General features: G+C 44.3%; 1 protein-coding gene across 1 annotated transcript in view; it reads left to right on the forward strand.

Moving 5' to 3' along the window:
* LOC310882590 (uncharacterized protein) overlaps positions 1-27651 on the forward strand; it is a 343849-nt gene that overhangs the window by 130810 nt on the left and 185388 nt on the right. Inside the window, exon 10 of the mRNA XM_083801528.1 lies at positions 21608-23109. The gene's annotated coding sequence lies outside the window, so the exon portion shown is untranslated. The remainder of the gene's footprint in view (positions 1-21607; positions 23110-27651) is intronic.

The raw sequence follows: 27651 nt of genomic DNA on the forward strand, positions 1-27651 counted from the left end.
AAAAAAACAAACAAACAAACAAAAAAAAACCAAAAAAAACAAAAAAAAACTTTGTAATATTTAGTGCTTATCTTACAGATTTGTTTTTTTTTTTTCTTTCACTTAATGCCTTTGATGACAATAGGTTGTTTGTATTAGATTATGTATGTCTAACTAAAATCAAGCCAGTGATACTGCTCAAACATCAGTGGAAACATGGAAATCCTCTGATGTTGCTAAAACTTGGATTTAAGTCTAGCATAACTGGATGGTGACGAGGCATCAGGCGGTTCCACTAACTTTACTTTAGAACCGCTCCCTTTTACATACCTATCAACATTTCTTTTAAAATTTGGATCAGCCTGAGGTTTTCCCCATGCAAAAAGTGGGTTCTGCCTTTTGCAGATTTGAGTAGTTGATTCCAGAGAGCTTTGCCAGTTTGTGATTCCTCTTAAATGCGTGCTATTTCTGTACAATTCCCTGAAGTGTATGATGGTTTATTCTGTTTCATTAACATTTGGAAGGGATTTGAGGAATTGCATGGCTTGGTCACTACAGTAAAAAGATAATAATGCTCTTGAGAGAAGCTAAATGTGGAAATTGCATGTGAGAAGCTGCATGTCCATCCTTGGAGGCTGTAACTGCCGTTCTCTGTGGGGTACTATAACGTTTTAACTGCCCTAATCAGCAAGGAGCATCACCACCACTCATGTCAGAGGAATGGCCCTCCTATATGATAACATCTGAAGGCTGTTATCATCGATGGCCATGCCTGTGTATCATTTTCTAAGCATGAGACCATGCTCAAGTCCAAACTTGTTGCATATTGAAATAGTTTGAAGGGAAGGCCACCATGAGAGGAGGAATCTGGTGTTGGATGGAGAAGCTTGAATTCACTTTACACGTTTCTGTGCATGCAAGCATGCCGCTGTGTGTATTACAGGCAGAGTTATAAAGCCATTTTCTTTGTGTATCTTTGCCTATTTTCTTTAGCTGTCCCTTCTACCAGCTACACAGTGCTATGCAGTGGTGTCACACTACCAGAGCAGACTTGTTAACAAGTTTCCTTTCTTAAAAGAGGTGTTGGTAGCAGCAAGGCAGCTGCAGGCGGCTGAGCTGCCCTAATCCCCTCGCTGGTGATGAGGACGGGGACATGTGCGGAGCCTGTGCCAGCGCCCGGGGCTCTGGGCTGCGCTGTACCAGGGCTTTATGCCACCGGATTTCAGCAGCAGGTTACAAAGGTGCTTGTGGAGCCTTCGGGTTGTTTTGGTGAATTTGGCAGGGATGGGACGGGTCGTGTGGGATGCTGTGCGGCTGAAACAAATGCACGTGGCTTAGTGTGCTAGGTATGTTTTTGCAAGATTTCAGAACAGGTTGCAATAATTCCTGTGTCATAACTTGTCGGCAAATGTGGTTTGCCCCAGAGACCTTCCAGTGTTGCTTGGAGCCAGGGGAAGTTACAGTTAAAAGAGGTTGCTACCCCAGCAGCCCAGCTTGACGGCGAGAATCAACCAGCGTGTGGCCTGCCGCGTGTGAATGGCTCAGCATCGCCGCAGGCAGAACTGCAGAAGTGCACAAATACTGCTGTAGGGATACTGAAGTGGTGTCTCTATCTTTTTGTTTGAACTTGGACTTGAGGGTCCTTATAGGTTAACGCAGTTATGTATGTGTTGTCCAGCATTTTGGGGTAATAATACAGGATTTCATTGCAGATCTTTAAAAAATGTTTACTTTGGAGTCTAAAATGTTTACGATGTAGTCTTTTCTTGAGAACAGAGCTGCCCTGCTCTATATTAAAAAAGGAAAGCTTTATTTTTCCTTTTAGAACCAAACCAATCGTGAAGGAGGCACAAACTTACCGCCACATCGCTGCTGTAGTCTGCTTGCTGAGAGTCAGAGCCGCAGTTTGCATCCCTCCCTGCTCCCTCTGCACTTCCCTCCCCACCTCCTCTCGCTGCACCATACATGTGTTTAATCTTAGATGTGGATGTGAACCTGTCTATCCCTTATTTTGCATCTTTTGAGTATCATAATAATCAGGCCAGTTTATTAAGAATTAATGCCCTGTTTGTGAACTGAGGGTAATGGAATGGCCACGTTTCCTCTTGTGCTGGACTGTGATTTACTAATAGGAGCTTCTAGGGAAAGGATCATAAAAGAGCGAGGCCCCCACCTCTGGATTAATATTTAATCAGGTGTTAAGAGAGCCTTGTGTCGGATCCTGGAGTTGCTAGCAGAAACCTGCAGGGGAAACGCGAGGGTCCTACGTCTTAAAGGGGCAATGCGATTATAATTAAAGGCTTGATCTAAAGCCCGTGGATGCAAATGAAAACCTCCTGTTGATCTGAAGACCTCTGGATCTGGCCCAAGGGGAACCAAAAATAATGAATGTTTTTGCATGTGAGACAGAAAAAAACAGACATTCCTATTTTTTTTCTTTGTTATTCCCCAGATATTAAACAAGGTGAACGTGCAGTAGTGTAAATTCACAAAGGACATGGTGGAAAAGGTGTGCTGCTAAAGACATGCATCAAACAAGCTGAGGACCAAACTGTTCCAAACTTTATGAACAGCTGGAGTATTCATTTATATGTTTTATTTCTTGTATTCGTGCATAAACAAGCTACATAGAGAAGTGTGGCAGCTGGGTAGTTCTAAGTCTCTTGTCATTTGTGGACTAGTAGTTTGATCAAGTGTCTGTTTTTAAGCAGGCACAGATCAGATCCCTTCAGGTTACCAATGAAGCCAGCCCCTCTGTTCCCGAAGCCCACGGTAGCTGCTGCAGCCCTCCTGGCAGCAGGAGCAGATCGGGGTGGTTGCTCTCAGGCCACCTCCGCCAATGCTTCGGTGGGACAGAGCCCTGCAGGTCCCCAAATCAAAAATGCTGGTAGCCCATGTGATGATGCATCTTGGAAACTTAATTTCTGTAACGTAAGTAAGCACCTTTCGCAGTTACTGGGCCACGTTCCTAGTGCTGTTGCTTGGTTATTACATCGCAAAGCTGGGCCTGTGCATTTGCCAGGACTTAAAACGATGCTACTGTCTTGGAGCAGTGTTGAGGGAGAGGGTTTTTCATCAATATTGGTGGCTACGGTGTTTTCAACTTCGCCCTGTAGAAGAGCCTCCAGCAGGTGTGAAATCTCTGATGCACATAAAGGAGGCGAAGTCAGGGCTGTGCTGGGGCTGTTGGCCCCACGCGAGGAGGGAGAGAAGCGCTGCCGTGCTCCTGCAGAGGATGAGAGGGAATGAAACTTGACCACGGCAGGTTTCTTTTCTCCCTAGACAAAATATTTTGCCTCCTGGTGAGTGTGTGTGTTCTGAAGGGCTGCCCAGCCGAGCTGATTTATGTGATCTTGTGTCATCCTTTTAAATTGGTCTTTCAGACTGGTATCCTCGGTGTGCATGAAAATGGATGGAAATCGCACAGGAAGGTGGCACGCGCTGTGCCTTAGCGGGACCCGCTGTATTTCACTGCGGGCTGCCACGTCCTTGGGCACTGTGCTTTGACTGATCTCAGTTTGCATCTGCTCTCCACCTATGGTGGTTTTGCATCTTTGTGAAATACAGCATGGGCAAAGGACAGTATTTGTATCAAGAGGTCTTCTCTTGTTCCCCGTGTGCACTCTCTGGGTGCCCAGTGCAAGTTAACTCTGCAATCTCATATTGGGTGGTAACATGGCGCATTACATCCAGTTCGTTTAGAAAATCTGCTGGTATTTCTTCTGTTGATTTTTCAGCTTTTTGCATAGAAAAAATATAATTCTAAAGCAGAAGCAGACAGTTCAAGTGTTTGTGTGAGAGAGAAATCCTTTAAGAGAACGTAGGTTGGACATCTTGAATTGAGACCTGTGACTACAGAAAAATTATTTCACCTCAGATTTAGACTGAAAAAAGGTGATCTCCATGATCCAAAGGCAAATAAACATGGGCTTTTCTTTTTTTTTTTTTTTTTTTGGTTGTTATTAACATCTTGAAGTCTTTGCAGCTACCTCAGGCTCCATAAAAGTTCAGATTTCTGACTTCTGCATTTTGAAGTATTGCAGGGCGGTCAATACCTTTAAGGATCAATAGCACGGAGGCACAGGAATGAAGGAGGGCAGCTCCAAAGCAGGCAAGGCAGGAAGCAGAGATGGGTGGGGAACCAGCCTCCACTGGATCTTAGCTGGGCTTCTGAACCACGGGACTAAACAGTGGTCTCATGAGTGCTCCCAGAGAAAAAACCTTCCCTGAATATCTCTTTCCACCACCACCTAATAGGCAAGGCTTATTTCAGAATTCTATTCCAGCTCATTTAAGTTTAGGGACCTTCCCTGTTTCTCATTAACCTCAAGGAAAAATGCAGATGAGAGAAGTTCAGTTGGTGTGCAGCCTCTCCAGATGAGTCTGGGAAAGGTCTTTTCTTTCCTCCTGCTGGCTGAAGGTCAGGAGCCGTGGCTGTATTAAAACTCCTCAGTGGAGCAGTACCCAATTACACCGTCCTTTGTAAGGGCTGGAGACTGCGAGACCATTACTGTCGGGTGGGAAGAGCTGGATCTCTCCATAATTTGGTGGGAGATGAGAAACGATCAGAGAATGCTGACTGGTGTTTGAAGTGGAGTAGGGAAGGAAGGGACTTTTGCTTTTAATGAAACTGTCACAGCTGCTTTGGGATTCAGCCTGCCGCCCTCTCTTGAAAATAGTACAGAATTGTCCATTAGTGGCACATAGCACTGCAATAAAATTTGTGAAAATTATTTATTGCTACATCAAGCTGTAAAATTCCTTCTTATAAAGCAAGATATAGCAGAAATGGGGTAAAGGCCAATTCAGCATTCAGTTCCCAAGTACTGTGGCCTTACTTAATGTGAAATGTATCTTTTGCAATTAAGAGTAGAAGATAATGAAGTTTATGACAGTCCTTATTTTTTCCCAGGGTGTTGGGCAGCCTGGGCCTGGCCGCAGAGCAAGTAATCTCCAATTCATGGAAACTTCAGCTTTGCTGCATGGTGTTTTAGTTCTCCTGTGTTCAGATCACGGTGTCTCTGTTGGGCAGTCCTTGTCCCCTCGATGTGCAGGAGCTCAGGCAGGTAGTTAATCCCAGCAGGTGAAAGCCGCCTCTTGCTGTGGTCAATGGGAATTTTGCCACTGACTTGTTACAGAGTCTGGATTTCAGCCCTAATGTTCTCGGAGAGATATTGATTATATTTGGTGGAAAACACAACAAGGTATTTTATCAGAAAAACAAGCACGAATGTGCAAATAAAAACACAGAGATAATAAAGGTCAAAGCTGTTTAATGGGCCTTCATAAAGTTATGTACCACTTAAATCCTAATTAACTCCTATTTTGGGCATTTCAGTGGGATTTAAGAAATAGGCTTGCGGAGAACCTCTGCACAGGGTTGAAATTCAACCTTCACAACGAAAATGGGAGGAGGTTAGTTTACATTAGGCATCTGTGTATTTTGTTCCCAAAGTAGCATTTAGGAAAATGGCCACAACCAGCACATGCTGTGTTACAGCCAGCAATTTAATCTGCAGGCACGAACATATAAAATCCATGATAGGATGAAGTTTGCACTGCTGCGAGTGTTGTATAATGCACGTACTCAGGAAAGCCAGCAGGCTGAGCAACAAGTGGCATTTCAACCCTCTGAGTTTACCACAGCCTCACGTATTTTACGGGATGGATATTTTTCTTAGGTTTCTTGTACTTCAAATGCTTTAATTATCGTGGAAACAACGAGGCTGCATTAGTATGGGTGGAGCTGAGCGTTGTTACTACAATGCAGGGGAAAAAAAATCAATTTATTCTGTGGCTTACAATTTATTTCATGGTTGGTGAAATATCAGTTTATGTGATGATTATGTTACCAAGTATGTGGTGTACTGCCTCTGTGTCTAATATAAACAAGTGCTGTATATGGGCTGCACGTGTGGTTATAATGTGATTGTGTGGTATGGCACTGAGATCTGTATCATGTTTGGGCTGGTCGCATTACTCACCCATTCAGACTTTCCTTTTGGTCAAAATCATAATATCTGTGCAGGTCATCCCGAATGAATGTGAGCAAAACCTATGTGCCACAAGTCTGTTGTCATATATTCCACTGCTGGCACACGTGAGTAGTGCACTGTAGGTTTAGTGTTTGCCGAGTCCTTAAAAGCACTCAGGGAATCCTACCTGGAAGGGCTGACTTCTGTATTGTCAGAAGTCCCGTGGAACAAACTGTTGAGAAAACCAAGATAATTTCTTTATAGAGAAAGACTAACCAGAGGTTCTTGATGAGAGAAACACTGGGCTATAGAAATACTAGCTTGGTGTTTCTCTGGGCCGCATCCAGATCTTTTGGCCATATGGATGTGACTTGTTTGTACCTTCTTGAAAGTGAGCAGGGAATTTGCTCTCTCCAGTAGCACATTTAGGTCGCAAAATACTAGACCTCTTTCCGCACTAATCCTGCCATCCTTGTCATCTGTTTACTGAGTTTGTACCCCAGAAAAAAATATTTTCAGAGTTGAAGAACCTCAAAAGTAGAAGTGCTTCTACTCATTTCAGCCTCAGTGCCAGGGTTCTAGTGATGCATTCAGAATTGTAAGGTCAAAAACGAGGTGGGATGGCTCCCTTCCTACCCTGCCAAAGCCAGTAGAAGAGCTGTCAAGCACTGGGTGCATTTTTTTGTGCTCCCAAAGACTCTTCCCTCCCCCAGCACACTGTTTTGCAGGCTAACACAGCGAGCAGACTGTGATGGGAGTTCTGGGCCAGGTGCAACTAGTGGCCCCATCATGAAGTCTCTTCGAATAGTCACTGATCTGCCTTTTGTGAGTTGCGGGAGGAAGGCAGGAGGAATGGACAGGACAGGTTTTTTCCTTCCTAGCAGGCAGATAAATGTTACTGTCTTGAGATGGCATTTCACTCTCTCCTCTTAGTCAAATTCCCTCCCCCCATTCTCCCTTCAGCTTTAATATCTAGGTTTGTCTGATTTTAAACTGGGTTATTTGAATGTCAAACTTTCAATAACACTTTAATAGAGGTGTCCATTAACCCATGCTAAATTACAGCAGAACATCTCTGGAAATACATGTGACATCCACATGAATACCAAATGAATTCATTAGGATCAGTGCTATTACAATGAATACCAAATGAAACCCACAATGATGGGGACATCATCTTCCTGTGAATAACCGACACTGTTCCTTTGGCACTAGTCAAACACATCAGCTGTTTGTTTCCACTGATGAGAGGTGGCAGACTAGGTTTTGGTTAGATAAACAAATGATGACACCAATAATCACTTAGTTGGTGGCTGTAATGCTTAATAATCACATCCTGCTATCATGCGCACGAGAAGCGGTACTGCACTTTTTATGCATAATGAATCCCAAACACTTCATAAAAGGTGATAACTTTCTTTGACCACTGAATATATTATTTATAAAAGTGCTCCATTCCCTTCCCCCTCCCACCCTTGGAGATCCTTTTAATTTTTTTTATCATGTAGACTACACTGGTAGCTCTTCTTAGACTATGAGGTCTCTTATACATAATTTATAAAACAATTTACAAGTGATTTATTTTTAGCAATAAGATAAAACACGGTGTGAAGGGTTTTGCCAACAGAGATATTGACGGTTGGGGAGTAATACTCATAGAGGAGCCTGGGGTCAAGTGAAATTTATTTTTCTGGTTTCCCCTGAGGTGGACCTTAAGGAGACTGCATTCGTGCTCATTTACATAGTGCGTTAAATAGGTGCACCTCACTAAAAGTGCATGGCCTTGTATGGCACCGTGTTCTGGATGGCCTTGAAAAATATCCTTTAACTGAACATGTAGGTAGTTAGATCTCGATGACAGATATAATAAGAGTGTCATTTTTGGATTTTGCCTGCATTAATGACTGGCTCCTTCTGGCTGGAGCCCTGCTGAGTGGTGGAGCTGCCCGTGTCCACCTAGATGATGTCAAGTCCTAGTTCGTAACACAACTCGTTGAGGAAAGAGGAAGGACTGTGCTGTCTCCTCTCTCCCAGGAGATGGCAGTGTTTAAGAGCATTAGCAGAGCGTCTTGCAAGTCATTAACCTCATGTCCTTGCACCAACCCTGGTTCTCAACAATCGGTAATTCACGAATATCAGGATAGCAGGCTAATGCAAGGAGAAATGTGGCTTGACCCAAAGATGGAGAGCGGGCTGTGTTACAACAGACCTCTTTATATCAGCTGTGGTGGTCTTTGGTATGAATTAGTTATTGTTTGGGGCTAGCATGTAACAAGATGTTCAGAGATGTTGACCTTGCAGCTTTGTATGCTGCACTAGCTCGAACTGGCATTCTCTCCTGCTACATCTTGTTTCACTTCAGCTGAGGTTTTCTGAAAAAAAAAGGAAAGCTCATTTCTAAGAGGACTTTGTCTTAGGGAGCTGGTAACCAGCGTAGCACAAAACGTAATGAGCATCAGTGCCCGTATCTGCTCATTCGATAACCACCGAATTAACTTATAGCCTTTCCCAGTTTCTTCGAAGAGGTGTCAGGAACAAATTGCAGGTGTTCATGGGCTGTGTAGAAATAATTGTTCAAAATTGCCTGCTGGGTTCACCAACTAGTGGCTGGCAGAAGTGGAGCTACAGGCTGGGTTTATGGCACTGTAGGTTACACAGTCATATCTAAGTGTGGGGTATGCCACCTAATCGGCGTGCTGCTTCTTTGCTGGGGTGCTCGGAGAGCTTTTTCATCTTCGTTTGTATGTGGCTGTGTAAGACAGTGGAGAAGAAGACTCAAATCTCTTGGTCTGTGTTTTCTGTGCAACAAACCGAGCTGGTTCTGACTGTTACATGACTGAGCTGGGGAGATGCGTAGCTTCTGCAGCCCTCCTCCTGGACGGTCATCCACAAGGGTAAGCATATTGCTAAGGTGAGAAGGCGTAAAGTAAGAATACAGAGATTGGGGATGCTCAGCCATTTTGGGGCCAGGTAGAAGAAAAAAAAACTGAGAAGGAAGCTGGATGTACAGGCTGGACTATTCTGAGTGTGCTTCGCTGCAGGATTCCTTCTGCGCCCTCCACCCCGTGGTTTGTCTCGCCGTGTGCTCCTGGGCTATCACCGAGGTCTGCCTTGTGCAATCCTGGCCTTGGAGCTGTTCAGCCTATACTCCTAGGGAACTAATTCCCCAGTAAACTATTTGTTTTAAATTAGTATCTACAAAGTTGACTCCTTGAACAACGCGGACTTTGATTCAGGGAGACTGGGGACACACACCCTGGAAAACTGTAAATGCAGGCACTGCCTGCCTGTGCATCCAGAATTCAACAGAGTTGTCAGATAACGCATGAGAGATGGTTAATAATAAATTAAAAACATCACAGCCACGGGGAAACTGCATCTATCCCCTTCCCCCCAAACTCCCCCTCTCTTTTGCTTTTTTCCTACCCCATGGGCTTAATCAGCATCAAAGAGGAACAAATCCAATAAAATGTTTCCCTGAGCCAGGAACCAGCCTGAACTGGATACGCGCACACCAGCCTCTCCTCCTCTCCCCCCGACTGCCAGCCCCTTCTCAAAACAGCTGACAGTCGAGGTGAGGATAGAACAAAGGAAGAGACGGGGAATGGTAAATCAGAGACGCCCCGCTCCCCGTCCCTCATCTGGCGTCGGAGAGCTCTGATAGTCCTCCCGTGCTTTTCAGCTACCAGTTCAGAAAGCTTTTCCATCTCCTGGCGTGGTTTTTATCCCACAAAGGGATGTAGGGGGAGGTGAAAAGGGGACAGCATTATTCATCTCTACTTACTCCCCCCTTTTAAAGATGAATTCAAACAAAAGCCCTCATGACAAAGTGTGGTGGGACAGATCTGCACACCTGCTGCACCTCGGAGGGTTTTGCCCAGCTGAGAGCGAGCGCTGCGGTGCCGGGACCGCTGCCAGGAGCCGGGGAGGGTCTGTGCTGTGGCCCCCTCCTTCCCCACCCTGCCACCCAGGCTCCTCTTGTGCAGGAGCCTCTCCTCAGGGCTGCGGGAGAACCAGAAGGTGTTGGGCCAGATCTTCAAGGGGCGAGGGTTGCCGTGGCTGTATGTGAAGTCAGTGGGCTGACATTGCTTTTGTACAGCTCAGAATGCAGCTGGAGGTATCCGCCTGTCTTGTGTGTGAATACTCCAGTAGTGCTTATGGCGCCAGGCGATTGCAATAAAATAAAATAAAGTAGAAGGCGGGGGTGGTTAACAGGAAGACCTAAGGAGAACGTAGCCTCAGCAAGTTCTTCGCTTTGTGCTGCTCTTTGCAGATCGCTGCTCTGGGTATGCCTGTGTCCCCCCAAGCCGTAATATCTAAGCACTTCCTAGTTATTAATATTGTGAGTGCATCTTCTCCGTAGCCTTGGAGAGAGTTGCCATCGTTTCTGTCTCAGAGATGAAAACTGGAGCACAGAGGAAGGCAGGCTTTGCTCATGGCCATGCATAAAAGCCTGTGGCGGAGTTAGGAAATGAATCCAGCTAACTCAGACTGCTCTGACAGATCGTAGCCAGAAGAACATCCCTGCTGTAGGCATGGCTGCGGGAGCTGTACGACTTTCAGGTGGGCTCGGGCATTGTGTCTGCTCTGTGCTGAGTTCAACTTCCTAAACCTAAATTCCTAAACCCTACTGGACTAGAGCGTAACCGGGCTAATGGTGGAGATTTCGAGTAGCTGACAGTGCCGTCTGCCAGTATAATGAACACTTGGGCAGCGGGCACTTCATAACCCAAAAGGTTTCTTTTCTTTCGTAACCCAAAAAGTCATGCATTTTGCCAATGCAAACATCTTTCAGAACATGAGAACCTTAAAAACCTCGTCATGTTCGGTGTACATCACACGAAAGATCCCTGGGCATTTTTCATAAGATCAGATATTCCCCTGCGTTTCCTGCTCTGTAACACTTCTTCCTGCGTGTCGCTGTGCTGTGGGTGCTGGCACCCTGATGAATGTCCGTCTCCCAAAAGATAGCTGCTGTGCAAGTGAAACCTGTTTGGTTTGGACGGGCTGGGTTGGGCTGAGAGGAACCTGTGGCTCTCGTGCTGACCCGCTGCACGGGGCTGCGTCGCAGCTGTAGCATGAACAGATTGGTCACGAGGGGCACTGCAGGAGGCTGAGGTGGTGCTGCTGCTGAAGTCATTCTACCATAGGACTAGAAAATAATTATCTGTCTCGCAGAGCAGAGCTCCGTAGATGCGCTTTCTCGGCTGGAGGTGTAAGTCTCCGCTGTCAGGAGCAGCGGTATGGCTGGCATTGGGGGCCAGCCTGGCTTTCATGAGCGAATTCTAAAGCTACCAAGGAATTCCTATGGAAATACAGATGACATCCGCATTATAGCCATAATTAATTAACCAATCAATTATCATGATGAATGCTGTTTTAATGAATCAGTTGCAAATCATTTTCAGTTCCTATGGTTTTCACTGGGAGCACGTTAATTGTGGCAGGCTCTTTGGGCTGCAGAGGAATGTCGGTTGTTAATCCAAGACCTGAGCCCATCTTTGCCAGAGGTGAGCCAGGTCCTGAGCGATCAGATCCAGATGCGGGTACGGAAAGCTCTCCTGAAGGTCAGAGGCTCTTCACGTTTGGAAACAAAGTGCTGGCACGTGATGGCGATTGGCCCAGAGCACGAAACAAGGACATCTGAAATGACCCAGGACTAGGATGGGATTTCAAACTTTCATATACAGATTTTCCTGCTAGCTTTGTTTACACTGGAAAGAAGGTAAAATAATAAAAATAAGGTGTAGTAGCAGTTTGTGAAATGTTGGGCCAGTCACAGTGTTTTTCTAGTTAGGTTAGGTTTCTGCAGCTTTGTATAAATTGAGTTGACTTCAGTGATACTATACCCAGGAGAAGTGGCTGCCTGAATGGGTCTGTTTGAGGGATTGGGGCTTAAATCTATAAAGGCTGCCTCTGAGTGTCTGCCTGGACATGAGTTTAGTGTTAGTTTACTCCCGTGGAGAGCACGCATGGCTCTGCCACCTCCGAATGCTTCCAGTGAGATCAGCAAAAGTACCCACTTAGGTTAACGATTAGACTTCAAACCCTTGGGTAGGGCAACTTTATTTAACAGAGGTGTCGCCAAACTCACTGACTGCTCCTGGAATGAGCCAGGAGGCATACTGAGTTTTGGTGTTTTGTACGGCTAGCTTGAAACTCCTTGGAGTTGGAGCTGCAGCAAGGAAATGCAAGAGATTTATCGCCATGCTTGGCCTTGACGTGGAAAGGCACTGGGAGCACAGGAAACAGTGGCTTTGCGATGTGGACAGGGATTTTTTATTTTTTAATGAAGAGATAGCTTAAAAAGAAGTGGGGGGGTTTGATGTGAGGTCTTGGGGAAGAAAAAAAAAAAAAACACAAAAAACCACAAAACACCTTGAACCAGTTTGAGGATGCTGATAGGCTGGCTGGTTGAGGGCCTTGTACTGAACAAAGAGAACCTACAGGGGAAAAAAATCTCAACCAGCTAGAAAATGGTAAGTAATCCACAATGGGAAGTTTGAGCCCGAGGTAGCTTTACAGTGCATGTAACCATGTAAGCAGCTGTTTGGGAACTGATCTGTGTAACGTACCTATTGTGAACGGCTTCTTTCACTTCCAGCTCAGAAACACATAGACGCCCCCTCTTGTGTAGCTGAGGGAACCTGCTCATGACAGGATGGAGTTTGTGTATGTTATTGCATTATTTCTCTTCACCGTGTTAGCGTAGCAGGCTGGAATGCAGTAAAATTGGGATCCTTAATGAGCTTAATGTCATGGGTGGAGAGAGATCACTGGAAACTTTTTTTTTTGTAAACACAGCCATTATAGTTCAGATAATACGTTTGCCTTTAGCGTTTATTATATGTTGCAGTCTAAAAGGCACAGTTTTGGCGAATCTGAGCCTAATATTTGTTTTCTAAAGCTATAGGAAAGTATATCTTGATTTTTGGAAGCCCTGGAAACCCCTGTCTTCTGATGGGATGTGGGCACCCAATTTCTGTAACAAATACAAAAGCTTGCAAGTAGTCCTGACATGGCTACATTAAAAAATGTGGGGAAATATTTGTGGGATATTTTTTGGAGTCTTTATACTGTTTTACTGGCAATCACATGAATTTTATATCTGTCATGAAATCTCCTGACATTTCCACCAACATGTTGCAAGGAGGTCATTAGAACAATTACTGAGATGTGGGAAAAGAAGTAGCATTCCATAGCATCAATTGCCAGCACTGCCATCTCTAAGCAATTAAAAACCATGAGAACAAAAATTTGACGTTTTTCTGGCCTGTGTATCAATAGGGTACACTCGCATTTTTCTTCTTGAGGTTTTCTGCACTGCCGTAGTACTAGACTTACGTTCTTTAAAAAGATGAAGCTGTTTGGAAAAATTAAAGTCAATTGGAAAAAAAAAAATCTTCAGGAAACTTTTTTTCATCCATTAGAACTCACTGACCTGATGCATTTAAACGTTTTATAAAAAAGCTATTCAATTTTGACAACTTCCAGTGGGAAACAAGCAAGTTTTGTTAGGAATTGGCTCGCTTTCTGATGGGGGCATCGCATTTTGTATTTCAGTTATTTCTGAAGGTGAGGCCAAGAGTCGGTCCCATCCAGTTGCTGTGGTTGGCCAAGTCGCTGGCCTGCTGTAGGTGAGAGGAGCGGGTCAGGGAACATCACCCTGAGGGTAGGGTGCTGGAACTGGGGGTAAAATGCTTTTTTTGGGCTCCCAGCTCCTCTCCAGCCTGACACATTGCCCATCACCCTTGGGTTTCAGAAGCTTTTGTATCTCTGAAGTCTTTAATTGCCAAATGGCTGCGACAGATTCGAAAATGAACGTGGCTCTTTTCAGCACTGAGTGGTAATGGCAAAATTACTGCGAAGCTATTTCACCCCAGCTTGGCAGTGATGGGCAATGCTGAAGCCAATGAAAATTTTGTCAGGCTTGAGCTGTAGTGACCAAGGCTGCTTCGCTCACTGCAGTCCTCTAGGAAGGTATTTAGATATCTGAGAGACTGTAACTCATTCTGAAAATGACATATTTCAATATTAAAGCTGAATTTCAATTCCGTGACATGGAGCTGATTTCTGACTCCAGATGGAAAAAATTCCAAAACTTAAATAATTTAATGGAGCTGATATCTGGTTTCCTGACCAGCTCTATTTCTCATGCAGCAATAAGCTGGAGTTCTTGAGAAAATCATCAAGTATTGAAAGAACCAAGGAGCGGGTGTATCAAAAGGCTCAGCCGATCTCCCACCGCCAATAAGGCACGTAGGATTATTTCCCTGGAGGCTCAGTGTGGAGCCTGCTGATGGTGTGGCTGTTAATAAAAGGGGGAATAATATTAGTGAGTCCTGTCTGAGATCTGCTTTGAGTTTGTAGAAACACCTTTCGGTCTTCTGGATGCAAGTATGTGATTTATTCCCTTTAATTCCTAAAGAAAGCAGAAGACAAAGAAGACCAGGCTTTCCTCACTCCAGCAAGGAATTTCACTGTGTGATGCTGCTGGATCTGCTTTGTACCTTCCATCATGGGCTGTAGGAACACGGCTTAGTTCTCTGAGCAGCAGGAGTGCATCTTTTTGCCATACCTTTACTTGGCGCCAGATACGCCCACCTCTTACACAGCCAAGTTTTCACTCGTTAGAGTTGGTCCGTGCCCATGATAAAACTGCATCTGGGTTGCACTGGATGGGGTCTGCCAGGGGTCTTGTATCTCATGCTCAGGTGCAGCTGGGACACGTGGAAGGGGGCTGGCTGAGCGAGGGGGCGTTGTGGGAGCACCTGCTGTGCTTGGGTAGGGTCAGCCCCTTCTGCCTTCATCCCAGCAAACCGGGCCTGAGCATCCCAGATCAAGCCCCCGGAGACTTCACTACTGTTGGAGAGGTGATGGCTTGGCTTTCCCAAACAAAGCACAGCGATGTTTCCTGTAATTTGAAACAAAGAGACAACTTGCTGCTTTGTAATCTGTGGGTGGGGGAGGCACCATTGAGTCAGGAAGCCCCCAGAGGGTGCTGGCTTTACTGGTTTCAGCTGTGAAATCAAAACATGTGCATGACTCAGTCCGGTGGTTAAGTTCTGCTCACTTTGAGGCCCTGGCTTTGATTAAATTCATGTGTCATTTTCAAAGGTCCATGTTTAGCTTGGTTTTAGATCATGCTTGCATAATTAGTTTATTTAAACTATGTCTCATGTTAAATCAGATTTTGCCTGTGGACTTAAGTACAACTATGTAATAAGATATACCTATTAAACAGATGTTTAATCTTAATGACTATGTTCTTGACAATCAATTGAAATTGAACATCTAATAACTACACTGCAACTAGACATATCTCTTTGCATTTAATAAGATACTATAGTAATATAATTATAGTAATATAGGATATTATAAATAACATTTGTGGCAATACACCAATGTTTGTATAACGCACGTAATATATTTAAAATCACGTGAGAAATGAGGAGACTAGCTCAGCTCATCACTTCTCTGATGGGAGAGAACAACAACAAAACAAACAACCCTAAGTGTTATCCTCTTACAGAGGAGAGGATTTGCATGGGCACCGTGTGTTGTGTGTGCTGTGTCTGCAGGTTGTCGCCACACGCCATGACCCACCCGCTCCCAGTCATGGCCAGAGCGGTGCTGGTGCAGAACCAGTGTCTCTGCGTTTCTTCCCAAAAAAGACAAGTTTCTATTCGTGTGTATTGTTGGGATATTTTTGTCAGACCCGATAGAAGAAAAGGGAATTAAGAAAAATAAAATGGAAAAAAAGCCAGCCAACTCCATGTGGATCCATGCTGCCACTTCGCTTCTAGTTGCGTGTAAATGTGTTACTTTGGCAGTTCCACACCTGAGTCTCTCGTTTGCCATTGTAACCACAGCAGTAAATGAGCTATTTCATTAGCACAGCCCACCGAATATCTGTTTGTTCCACCAATTTTGTCTGATACTCCTGCCTCCAGAGCTCTGTTACGCTCTTAAGACGTGTACAAACGATTTGGTTTATATCCCTTGGTTATGTTCTCATTCCATAAGTGCATACTGATGGACAGTTGAATCTGTTACTTGGTTTTATATCTATAATGTTTTTTCCAGAGTTACCAAGCGTATGTTGAATGGCCTATTGAAACAATTGAATATTTTGGTAGACATGCAGGATTTTTTTAGGATTTTTATTATTTTTTTTCATATAGGCCCTGGTTCAAGGAGGCATTTAAGCCTATGCTTAAATCTATATTTTCAGCAAATCTGTTGCCCATGTGTTCAGTATTAAGTGCATGCTAACTAGAAATAAGCTGATTAACTTTTGTCTTATGGTTGGACCTAGTATTCATTGGACACTATAGAAAAATTTCCATCGAATCCAATGAGCCCTGAGCTAAGCAGTTAAGAAGTGTGGTGGAAAGGCAGAAAGAGGGGGTGGGAAACAGGTGGGTTAAAATTAGACTTTGGATTCCTTGGTATCTTTTGGGCTATTAAATATGTATAGAACAGAGCTCTTGTTAATGCAAATTACAAACATGTTTCAGAATCTGTTTTATAGCACATGTACAGAAAAATGATGGACTAGTAACATATGAAAGACATACTAATGATAGTAAACATTAGCTCAGTGTTCTGGTCTCCAGCATTGCTCAGAAATATAGGGGGAGTTTTCAGACTTTTCACGTTCCATGGAAATTGGTATCAGGGTCTCTTCGCTCACGCTCCCAGATCCCTCTTTATAAACCGGCCTGGTTTCCTTGGGCAGCTCTTTGCAAGTGCGTTAGATTTTCCCAGATACCTTCCTGTGCTAATTTTTGTTAATATTGTTGTTGCCAACTTAACATTTAAAAAATGCATGAAGAAGAAACGTGTGTCTGCCTGTGTTTGTGTTCTCCCTTTCCTCAACTATGCCAGAGACCAGGCCAAAAAATAACATCCCCCCCAAACCCAAATCTAACACTTCAAAAATAAATAAGTTTCTGTATTTATTTATCATGCATGTCAGGTTTACAGTGTAGAGCTAATGATTTCTCCAAAGTGAAGCTCTTTTGGTGGCTACCTTGTATTGCTGAAGGAAGCCTCTAGCTAGAGTTGCACTAGGGTACATTAGGGCCAGAATTTGTCAAGAGATTATTTTAGTGCTAACTTTATTTCTTCTATTTTACCACCTATTTAGGTTGAGACAGGATCGTGCTACATGTTTTGTTTCGGGTCTTTTTTTCATTCTGTTTGTTAATTATTTTTTTCACATACCTTTACTGAAGACAGTGATTGCAAACACATTTGACTTTATATTCAACTCACACTTTAAGTTAACAAGTAGTTCAAAGATTAATTACCAGGAAACTTGCAGTTCATAGATTCTATTATGATACAGCTCAAGCAAAGAGAACGGGGAAAATCCAGCTGATTAGCCGGTGATTATGTGTTAGCGTGCGCTTATGGTATTTGATTGGTTGTCAGTACATGATGCAAGAACTGCTACGTGCTCGTGCTTTCCCATCTCTATTAATTTTAATGTAGTTGATGAGTTTCTAGGACTTAAAAATATTAGTGGCACTATGTCAGGTTATTACAGTTAAAATTGTTGATGCTTTAATGGATGAAATTAATCTTCACAGCAAAGGAGCGAGGGAAGTTGCTCCTGTTTCATGCGTGGCCATTTGAGCTGCGGTTCAGCTATCGCCAGCAGCAGATTCGTGCACAACCAGCTTGCCCATGGTACAAATTGGATTTGGATCTGATGTGGACGTGCTTGCCAGGGTGCAGTGTGGAAGCCACGCTGGCTCTCTGTTTTTTCTGCCAGCCTGCTGGCTCCAGGAGGATAGATCAGACCTGGTCTGGCACTTTGTGTAGTGCCAGGCTTGTGACTGAATTTGGGCCTGCACAGTCACATCAGTGCTGTGGGTAGTGCGGTTTGGTGGCAAAGGCAAGTTTAAAAAAAAAAAGGTTTGCCATGCCCTAGTTCAAAAATGGATAGTTCTTAGTAATTCTGGATGTAGCTCACGGTGCGGCCCCGCAGGCAGTTGGTGTGGAGCAGGCAGAGTAGAAAGCAGCTTGCAGTGGAGCAAGAAGCGCAGCCGAGAACCTGCAGGATGAAAATGCCCCAAGTTGGCGTTGCAGCCAACAGAAGCACGGCTGGGTTGGTATTGTGTGTCTGGGGCGCTTGTGACTTGGTAGCACCCATCCTACAGCTGGTTTTAGCACCTCCCCAGGCTGCAGCATCTGGTAAGAGGGGAGCTTAGCGATGTGCGGGGAGCCCCAGGTGAAGCGTTCGTCCCGCTGTCCCTCTGGTAAGAGCAGGAGCTCTGCGTTGTAAGGTTTGCAGAGTGAGACCTGTCAGGGATGTGATTAGAATTTCCTTCCCACTCTGCTCTCACCTCGAGCAACTGTTCCCCTCGTTTTAGAGTAAATAGATGAGGACTAAATAAAAAGCTTGGGAAGAACCTGCTTGTCACTTGTGAGATGTCTCAGCCTGGTTGGAGACTGCCTGAATCCCTGAGCGAGTGGGAGCTCTTTCTAGCGTGAATTCCCCACATCTATAGTTCTGCTGGCTAACAAGGGAGGGCAACGTACATAGGACAGAACAGGTTTCTATTCAGCCGTGGAGAAAGCACTTGTGAATGTTGCAGGAAATGAGATCTTAAGTCAGTGCATAAAACAATCTAATCCATCACAGCCCCGAGAATGGCCCCTCATAACTCAGGGGCTGTCATACCCCTTTGTGTGCATGCAGGCAGTTGTGGAAGAAGTGACGAACTGCGCACATATTCTGCTAAATCCGTTCTGGCAGCTGAGGTAATATATTTTCAATGCCAAGTCACATAATTTTACTTTAGCTCATTTGACTCCAGGCTACAAAGCTATTCCAGAAAACAAAGGGATGGTGTTTGAATAATGAATAATAATGAATTTAATTCTGGGGGCTTGTGCTGGGCTGCAGCCTTTAGGAGGTTAAATGCAGATAAAGTAATGGAAAGCAAAAGTTTTACCTTACAAAATAGTGGTATCTTACTCTAGTCATCTTGACTTCATTAGGCCTTGGTACCTTTGGATGGATGCAGCTGGTATCAGAGCTTAAAACTGATACGTCATTAAATGTGATTTACAGATTTACACCTACAAAATAGCATAGAGTTACTCTCTATTTTTGCCTTCTGTTTTTTTGTTGTTGTTGTTGTTGTTTTTTCCTTTGTCCTGTTTTTTTCTCTTGATTTTTGGTAGTTGTAGACCTTCAGTAGTTGCAAGGAAATTTGAGCATACCCTGCACCATGACAGACACCCGTGCACTCCTCTTTGGTGGCAGGACGCATCCTCAGCTGATAATTCAGCTGTTCAGGACAGAAGTAAGGCCGTATTTCCTGGGTTCCAGGCGCAGAGATGCTGCCTCCCTGGCTGTTTGACACCTAACGCGCTGCAGTCCCGACGCTGTTTGACACTTGGTGTTAGTTCAGTGACAGGTGGGCAGGCAAGGAAAAGGGATTCCCCTGCAGAGATCCTGGGAGGCAGCTTCTAGAAAGGCTTTGGTATTTGTTAATTTGCCACAGGAAATAAAACGTCACGGTGGCATTAGAGAGCCCTGAGCTTTGGGTACATAATTGTACTTTATCCCTTTGAAAATCCCCCTTTATTTTAACATTTCAAGGGAGCATGACTTTGTTTACAAACTGTTTAGCTTGTTCGTAGAGTTGCTTCAGACTCTGGTGGATTCCCGCAGACACATCCAGGCAAGCAGGAATGTGGGGAGCTGCTGCAGCTGCTTGTCAGGGGGCTTTGCCCCATGTGGGGAGGAAGCTGGTGAACGCGTGCACGAGGCTGCCCTAACCTTTGTGGCTCATACGGCACGCGGGCGTATTTGTGCTTGACTGGAGATGATGTTCCAGCTCAGCTCCTTCTTCTCAGGGTGGGTCTTCTGCTGCAGGCGGCGTGCTCACAGCCCTAGCAAGGGCAGGCATGAATGGGAAACTGCCCACGTCTTGCTCTGAGAGGAGAAGGGGCAGAGGGGAGCGCAGCAACAGCAGCAAGCTCAGGCAGAAGCTGTGTGCGGCTTCCTCAAGAGCTGCAGGAAAGCCTGGTGAGATCCTCCCTGGAGAAGGGGGAAAGGTCCACGGGGAAAGGGAAGGGGATGAAGGGGACTTGCTGCTCACCTGCACGTGGCTCTGATCTTTCCTGTGTTCGTAAAATGCAGTGTGGTGCTGCGGAAATCAGGGTGATGCTGAAGGCTCAGTGTCACTTGCTAACTCACGGCAGAAGATCAGATGAACCAGGAAGGGGAAGTCACCTTTAGAAACAATTTGGTAAATACTGAATGTTTAAAGGGAAGAAATCGAGAGGCTTGGCAGGCACAGTGGGTTTACAGAGTCTGTTATGGGGAAGAGGTAGACAACGCTGTTCTCTGATCCTGTTCATGAAGAAGAGCGATGTATAGGACAGCGATGTGTGGGATGTACGTTCTTTGTCTGTAGCCTGTTTGTGGCAGTGCTTTTTTCATGTGGGAGAATGAGAAAGTGAAGCTGATTATAAACAGAAATAAGAGAGTCGTTCAGGCACCACGTGCATGGGACTTGTAGCAAGCTCCACCGGAGGTCCGGGCACTGAATATTTGCAGGATTATGTGTCATCTTGTGGATCTGTTTTCACGTTCCAAGCCATCTGGCATACAGGAGTAAACAAACAGCAGAAAAGATAAGTAAACTGGGCTTTAACTATTTTTTTCCCAGTCTTAATACTGTGAGAGTAGAGGAAAGGACTTTTAATTCCTAAAATAAGTTAATTTCTGATTACATCTAATATTAAGTTAAGCAGTAAATGTAACACTTCCACCTTACAGGAAGCCGGTTTCCCATTTCCTTTGCTCACAAGGCCGTGTGTGTGCTTTCTGCCAGCTCTAGCTGTTGTGAGAGCAGTGATAACCACGATAAGGCTGCTGCACTTGGGGCTGCCGTAAGGCTTCCCGGTGCGACCCTTCCCTGCATTTCAACCAGCAGCGGAGGTTAGAAGAGGTTGTTGGCAGAAAAAGTTAACCTAACCTCTTCTACCTTCACTCAAGTCAGACAGGCGGCTCTGCTGGCTGGTGGGAAGAAATGGCAGCTTGTGGCATGGAGCAGGAAGGGAGCAGCAGGGGTAGTTCAGGGTGTCAAGTCTCTTAACTGGCGATGGTGCAGCAGGGAGCTCTGAGCATCTCTTGATGTCCCTGGGAGAAGCCAGGATGGTTTTTCTGCAGAGCATCCATTGCATAACGCTGCTTTGTCCCACGGCAGTGAATCACAGGTGTTAAGTTGGAACACTTAACCCTGAATTTCACTGCAACAAGAGAAGTAACCCAAAATGTGAGTGTGGTACTTTAATGCCCAGCTCCCATCAAACAAAGCAGTCCTGTTATCCGGCTTACCTCCAACTGCACATTCCTTTGCCTTTTTTCGTGCTCACTGGCATTTACGAGAGGAGTTAAACTGGCTGAGGAAGACCTCTGCAAAAAGACTCATTCTTTACCAGTTCAGCCCCTTGGATCCAAAATAGGACACACAAGTACCTTAAACGATACCAATCTAATTAAAATGTGAATTCCGTCTTTTTGAAGATGGAAGACTGTAGGTAAGGTACAGTGTGGAAAATGCTGGAAAGTGTAGTTACGCTACAAGAGTTGTCTGACTTTTTTTTTCTCTTCGTATTAATAGTGCCATGGAATTGCTAATTCGTTCACAGAAAACTCAGGCGCAAGCACAGTTTCACACCTGTGTCAGTGCTGGAAGGAGGAGCTGGCACACGATCACTGTTATTTCTTATGTTCATTGTGGAAACGCTTACCTCCCCAGCTGAAGGTGAGGATTTCATCATGCTGTGTAGGGATTTATGCAGCTTAACCTGCTCTTGAGCTTCCCAGCAGGCCTTAACACAGCCTGTACCTGTGCATAAAGGGCTCCTAGAACGAGCTGCTCGAGCCCCGGCCCTCCAGGGATGCTGCAGAGCTTTGCCTGGAAAGAGCAGGTCATGCTCCGGGCTGGTGCTCCTCGTGGCGTTGGGCAGGCTCAAGGAGAAGCCAAGATTTAAATACTGAGCAGCAAAACGTTTTCATCAGCCTGTGTTCACGTCAGCAGATAGCTGCTGCTCTGCGTCCCGTGGGCATTGGCTGAGTGTGAGTGCTTTTCCCAGTGTGGAGCTGGGGCGTGTAATGAGAGGAAAGCTTGCAAATGATGTGGTTACGTACCAATGTCATACTTATTCCGGTACAGTGCAGGCCAATTTGTTTCTAGGGATGGGACAATAAGTGTTTTCTATGTATTTTAATTGCTATACAAACAAATTAAGAGGATTATCAGCAATTTAAAGGGGTGATTAAAAAAAGGGGGGGGGGGATGGAGGAGTAAATGGCTAAAGCAAATAAAAAATAAAAGTCCTGTCTGGACAGGGCAATGTGTGTTGAAATGCAAAGGTGGACCATGAAGGTATGATCTCTTTGGGAAGCAGATTTTCTGTTTGTTCTGTCCATTTTGCAGTGCCTAGCACATGGGGCTTCTACATGCTACTGCGTTATTAATAATGAATGACCACGAGAAGGAAAAACAGAGCAAGAATAACAAGGAGGCTGAGGCAGTTACCAGAGTGCTGAATTGTTCTGGTAGTTGAGCACTGGCGAAAAACAGGTTTCTCACTGTGTTAGGGAGTTGCACCCAGTTATGCACGGGACTGATGAAAATAAATGAGTGGGACCCATCGAGGGCTGGGAGAAGAGAGGCAGGAGGGATGCTGTCCGCCTCCATGGTTGGTATCAGTGGCTGGCAAGTGATGTTGGCTTGTATGTTTGTGGAATTGATTTCTCCAGGGTCATAGGAGCAGAAACTAAGTTTTCTGAAATGCAATCCTTTCCCTGCATTCTTTTTAAAGAGAAAAGAAAGAAATGTGTGGGAGGCTTTTGTGATGAGGGCAATGGCACCGAGAAGGAATTAATAGGGCGTGGAGCCAAAAGTGAGGATGGGAAGCGTAAGAACAGCTCTCGAGCCCCCTGACTCATGAATCCCTCTTTCTCTTCAGCATCTCAACTGCCTGACTCTCTCTGGCCCCTGCCCTCCTTGAGAGCCAGGAGAAGGTTCTTCCCTCTGACTTTGGGCTGAAGGGGGAAAGGACAAGACTGAAGAAAATTTCCCTGGAGCTTTGAGGCCAGAAAAGACCAGGACACACAGTGGGTATTCATAAGTGGATTTTAAAGCAGCAATTTTCAGCCCCTGAACTTTTGTCTGTGTAACTATCAAACTTAGGGTGGGGACAATTATTCTGTTTCTTGAAGTACTATGAAGGAAATATTAGGATCCCAGAGTGTTCTTGCACCCCAAGATAATTAAATAATAAACGAAACCCCGCTGACAGTTCTGGGATTTGGGAATTCAACCCCCTTAGCAGTAGATGCTTTGCCCAAAGTATGGTCAAGATTTTGAGTGGCAAGGTGAACTTTTAAACATGCTAACTCAGCACTTCTTCGTTTCGAAATTCCCTGGAGTTTGTATATAGAAGAATCTACTTTTGCTGAAAAAAAAAAAAAAGAGAGAGAAAGGAAGAAGAAATGTGCAAACTGGTTTCCCTTGGAATTGCTCTGACTCCGACTTCAGCATGAGGTGCAATCAGTTAACTAGTAACACTGGCATCTCCATTAATTGTAAATCCAAATTTAACCAAAACTGACAAGAAGGATCATGGTGATCCCAGACCTTATCCAATGCCTTTTGACATTAGTGGGACTTCTTCAGTTTACTTGGGTAGAAGCTGGGCAAGACCCACGTTAGATGCCTGTCTCATTGGTACCTAGGCAATATGTAATTCCAATGAGACCTTAGGTTTGATTAAGAATGTTTAATAAGATAGCTTCTGTGTTTAAACAGCCAATTTGTAGAGGCTCCTTTCCCCACAGTGATAGTCATTGGATATTCTTAAGGGTAATTTCATTGTAAGATGTTTCACACTACGAAAATAATTTCCAACCCATATTGAGTTATTTATTTAACTTTAAAGAGCTTCTTTTCTTCTTTGTGTCCCTGCAGTCCATTTGTAATTGCCCGGTTCAAACTGAAATCTGTATGTTCTTGGCTACCTTTTTTGTTTCTGTACCAAATTGTAAGCAAACCCTGAAGTATGGTCAGATTAGGGATCAAACACTGATTTTCTGTTTCTTTCCTTGCAAATTCCTGGGGGGTGGAGGGGAGGAATCAATATGCTAATGCTGTTGCATCACGCTTTAAAATCTGCACACATCAATAGGCAGCTGTTCTGTGCTTTTTAGCATATTAGGCCAAGTTTCTGATTTCAAACATATTGGTGTAAAATCAGAGGGACTTCGTAGGAACTGCTTTGGATTTACACCACTTGCTTGGACTGGGTCAGACTGTTAAATCAATCCAGGATCAAAATTTAGATTTGTATCAACTATTACTATAGTAATTAGAGTTCGGTTAGGAATGGGGTACCTGCGCCTTCATAGCTACTCTTCAGGGAAATTAAAACAAAATTATGTGGCATTGTATTCTGTCCCATATATATGGCTTTTCTGATTTGGTAAATGTATATGAAGTAGTATTTGTACCTCACCAATTTAGTACAAAATAAAATCCTTTCAAGTCAGAGAGTAATGTTCTCTGCTTTATATTTGAAAAAAAAAACAAAACAAAACAAAACCCAAATGAATCCCATGCTACGCTGTGATTTGCAATAAAGTTGATCAATGTGATCTTCCTCCACAAATTGCAGACCATACCAATCACATTCTTTTGAGTAATACTGTTGTTTTGCCTTGAAGTACATTGCTGTTGTTCCTGGTGTTAAGTATAGCATCTTAAGACTTTTTAATAGAAAGAAACTAAATGAAAATTGATTGATAAAAGCTCCATCAAGGTGTTTATTGTTTTTGCCCAGGGGTAAAGCAGAAACTTTTGAAAGCCATGTCATTTGTATTAGATAGTGTTTTTCAAAGTGCATGGGCAATGGAGATGTGAACATGAAGGTAGGAAATGGCTTTTAATCATTAATAACTTGCGCAGGGAGCTTGTAGTACAAGGTAGTGTGTCCAGCTTTATGCTGGATAAGGATGGTTTGTCACAAAAAGCAATGTACGAAGGTGTGGTGGAAGATTGTGTATGCAATCCTGGTTCTGAGGTTGGCATCCACAGCAGCTTCAAGCATATGGAAAGGCAAGGGAAAATACCTGATCAACAACTGGCACTACGTTATACTCCAACTGTGTTGGACACAAGTGCAACACAAGAAAGGGGATGTGGCTTAGCTGACTACAGGGCTTTTAAAACTTCTTAGCCCTTTGGGAGCAGGACCTGAAACAACTCCTCTCCGTAGTTCTTGGAGTATCATGGCAGAAGCAATCCATCATCATCAGTAAGGGAACTGCGGTGAGGTAAGAGCCGCAAATTGTCCTATGCATGTAGGGAAATAACATCCAGTCTGAGAGCCCAGAGGAAATAACATGAAAGATGATCATAATGGAAGGAATCTTAAGGGAGTTGTGGAGGATACTTGTTCTTGGCTGTTGTGGTGGGACACTGGTTTGAAAACGCCCACTCGGGGCAGTAGCTTCCTTCATGACTTGTAACCCCAGCTACCCAAGGTAACTGGCTCATCTGTGTAAGAGTGAGCTGGCTTGAGCTAAACATTTTATCTCTTGGATTAACTTCGTACTCTAGAGAGGTTATTTTTCCCCAAAGTATCTCAGAAACGTCTCTAATTCTGAAGAAGTATCAATGTGTGTGGTCAGAAATGTGCATCCTGCTCCCCAGCACTCAGGGAGGCAGAGAAGCCCAGTTGCTCCTTTGGCGACTCACGGTGGTTTTACACTTGGCTCTCCATGGGTCTTGTAGCTCTTCAGAACTGTTAAGTGGTTTGGGCAGCACCCATTCGTGTGTTGATTATGATGGTTCAGAGAAGATGAAGGGTAGGAGTGATCCCAGACTCTCTGCAGTCAGACAGCAGCAATGTGGGCTGCCTGTGTCATGTCACCCCAACCATCATATCAGGTATAGGGCTGTAGTGGAAGCTGACTTTGTAGCAGTAACTTTGGCATGCAAGTCATGGCATCCAGCTCCTGACTTGAAAAGCCTCCAGCCTAAATGGAAAATCAAAACCCAAACAAACCCAAACTGGAAAAGGTTTGGAAAAACAGGTGAGGTAATGTGACTTGCCTGAGACCACGCAGCACTGGTGGCAGAGCCAGAGCTCTGTCCTGGAGTCTGGTGCAGTGGACATTGCAGTGGATTATCCTGCTGTATTCCTTACAAGACCATAGTTGAATTTTTCTACTCATTTTGCTCTGCTCTTGCTGAAAGAGCTTGCATGGATTTCTGGTGGTTTGAGGTTTTTTGCTTTGTTTCGCTTGTGCAATGTAGACAACTTGGAAATGACATACATGTGGAAGTTTCTTCTGGTGGCCCATTGGGAAGGTAACCATTAGGACAAGCTGGAAAGAGTCCCTGATTTCTCTTCTACATCTGTTGGACTTTACTTTTCAACTTTTGTTGAAGAAGGAAAAATAATTTTTTGAAAATTTCTAGGGAAAAATGAATAATTTTCTGGTGAGCACTGTGCAGCTGTTTTTTGTTTGTTTATATTTGGGACATGCCACTATTAATCAGTTAAGTATTTTTTGTTAAAAATAAATACTAAAAACACTTTAGGTCTAGAAAGGATACTTGTGGTCAAAATACAGTTTAACAAAACTCAACAATCCAGAAGCGGTAACGTAATTTTTGTTTCCATATGCTATTTATAATCCAAGTAAACTAATATATTTATTTCTTTTATACTTGGAAAAGGAAGGAATAAACTGTTTGACTGGAGAAAGTTCAAACACTACAGTGATAAAATCCATGTTACTGTATGTGCAAGTAGTGTGTGCATTTTAGTTCTACCATTTTTCAGTCTTGGTATTGCTTCTTTGCCGATAGTTTCTGTAGCCCTTTCTGTGTATATGTGCTTATTTAAAAAAAAAAACAGAGGGGAGGGGAGAGAGTTACAATACTTTCTAGATGTGTTGTACAGCATATCTTTTGTGATGGGGTATCAGGTAAGTGTTTGAGAAATAGATGTTTTCAAGCATAATTTCTCAGTGTGTACAAACACTGGTAGAGGCCACGCACAAGTTAAGCAGGCAGAAATGCACAGGCGAGATTAGACTCTTCCAAGGTCAGGCCCTTCAAATACATTGCATATCAGCTGTGCTAAGAGTTGGCAATGGGACTTGAACTAAACATATGACAAGCATATGGAAAATATATTCATTTGCTTTGTGTGTTTAAAAAATGGATCATACTCGATGTGCTACTGCCTTTGAGGACTGTAAGATAAGATGTGGCAAGGTTCAACGACTTTGAGACGGGAATCCTGGGTACAGCCCAGATGGAGGCCTGATACCAAAAGCGCTCTTTGAACATTAATGGCCCCAAAGAACTGAAATTCCTTTTAGGTTTTTCCACCACGCCCTTTAAAACAGTGTGAGTGCAAACAATTTCCAGTTGTGTTTGTCCTTGTGCCAGCCTGCAGTTTAAGCAGTGAGGAGAAGGAGTTCTAGGAGAGGGTTGGCGTTGGTTGAACGCAACGTGCGTATCCCTGTATGAGGGTGAACATTTCCGAGGGGAAGCTGTGAGAGAGGCAAGGTATGAGAGGAAGCTGCTGACCTCTGGCATCCAGGGGGAGAGTGCCATCATGGTAGAGAACAGGGTGCAGATGACAT

This window comes from Anser anser, assembly GCF_964211835.1.
Source record: "Anser anser genome assembly, chromosome: 16".
Taxonomy (NCBI): domain Eukaryota; kingdom Metazoa; phylum Chordata; class Aves; order Anseriformes; family Anatidae; genus Anser; species Anser anser.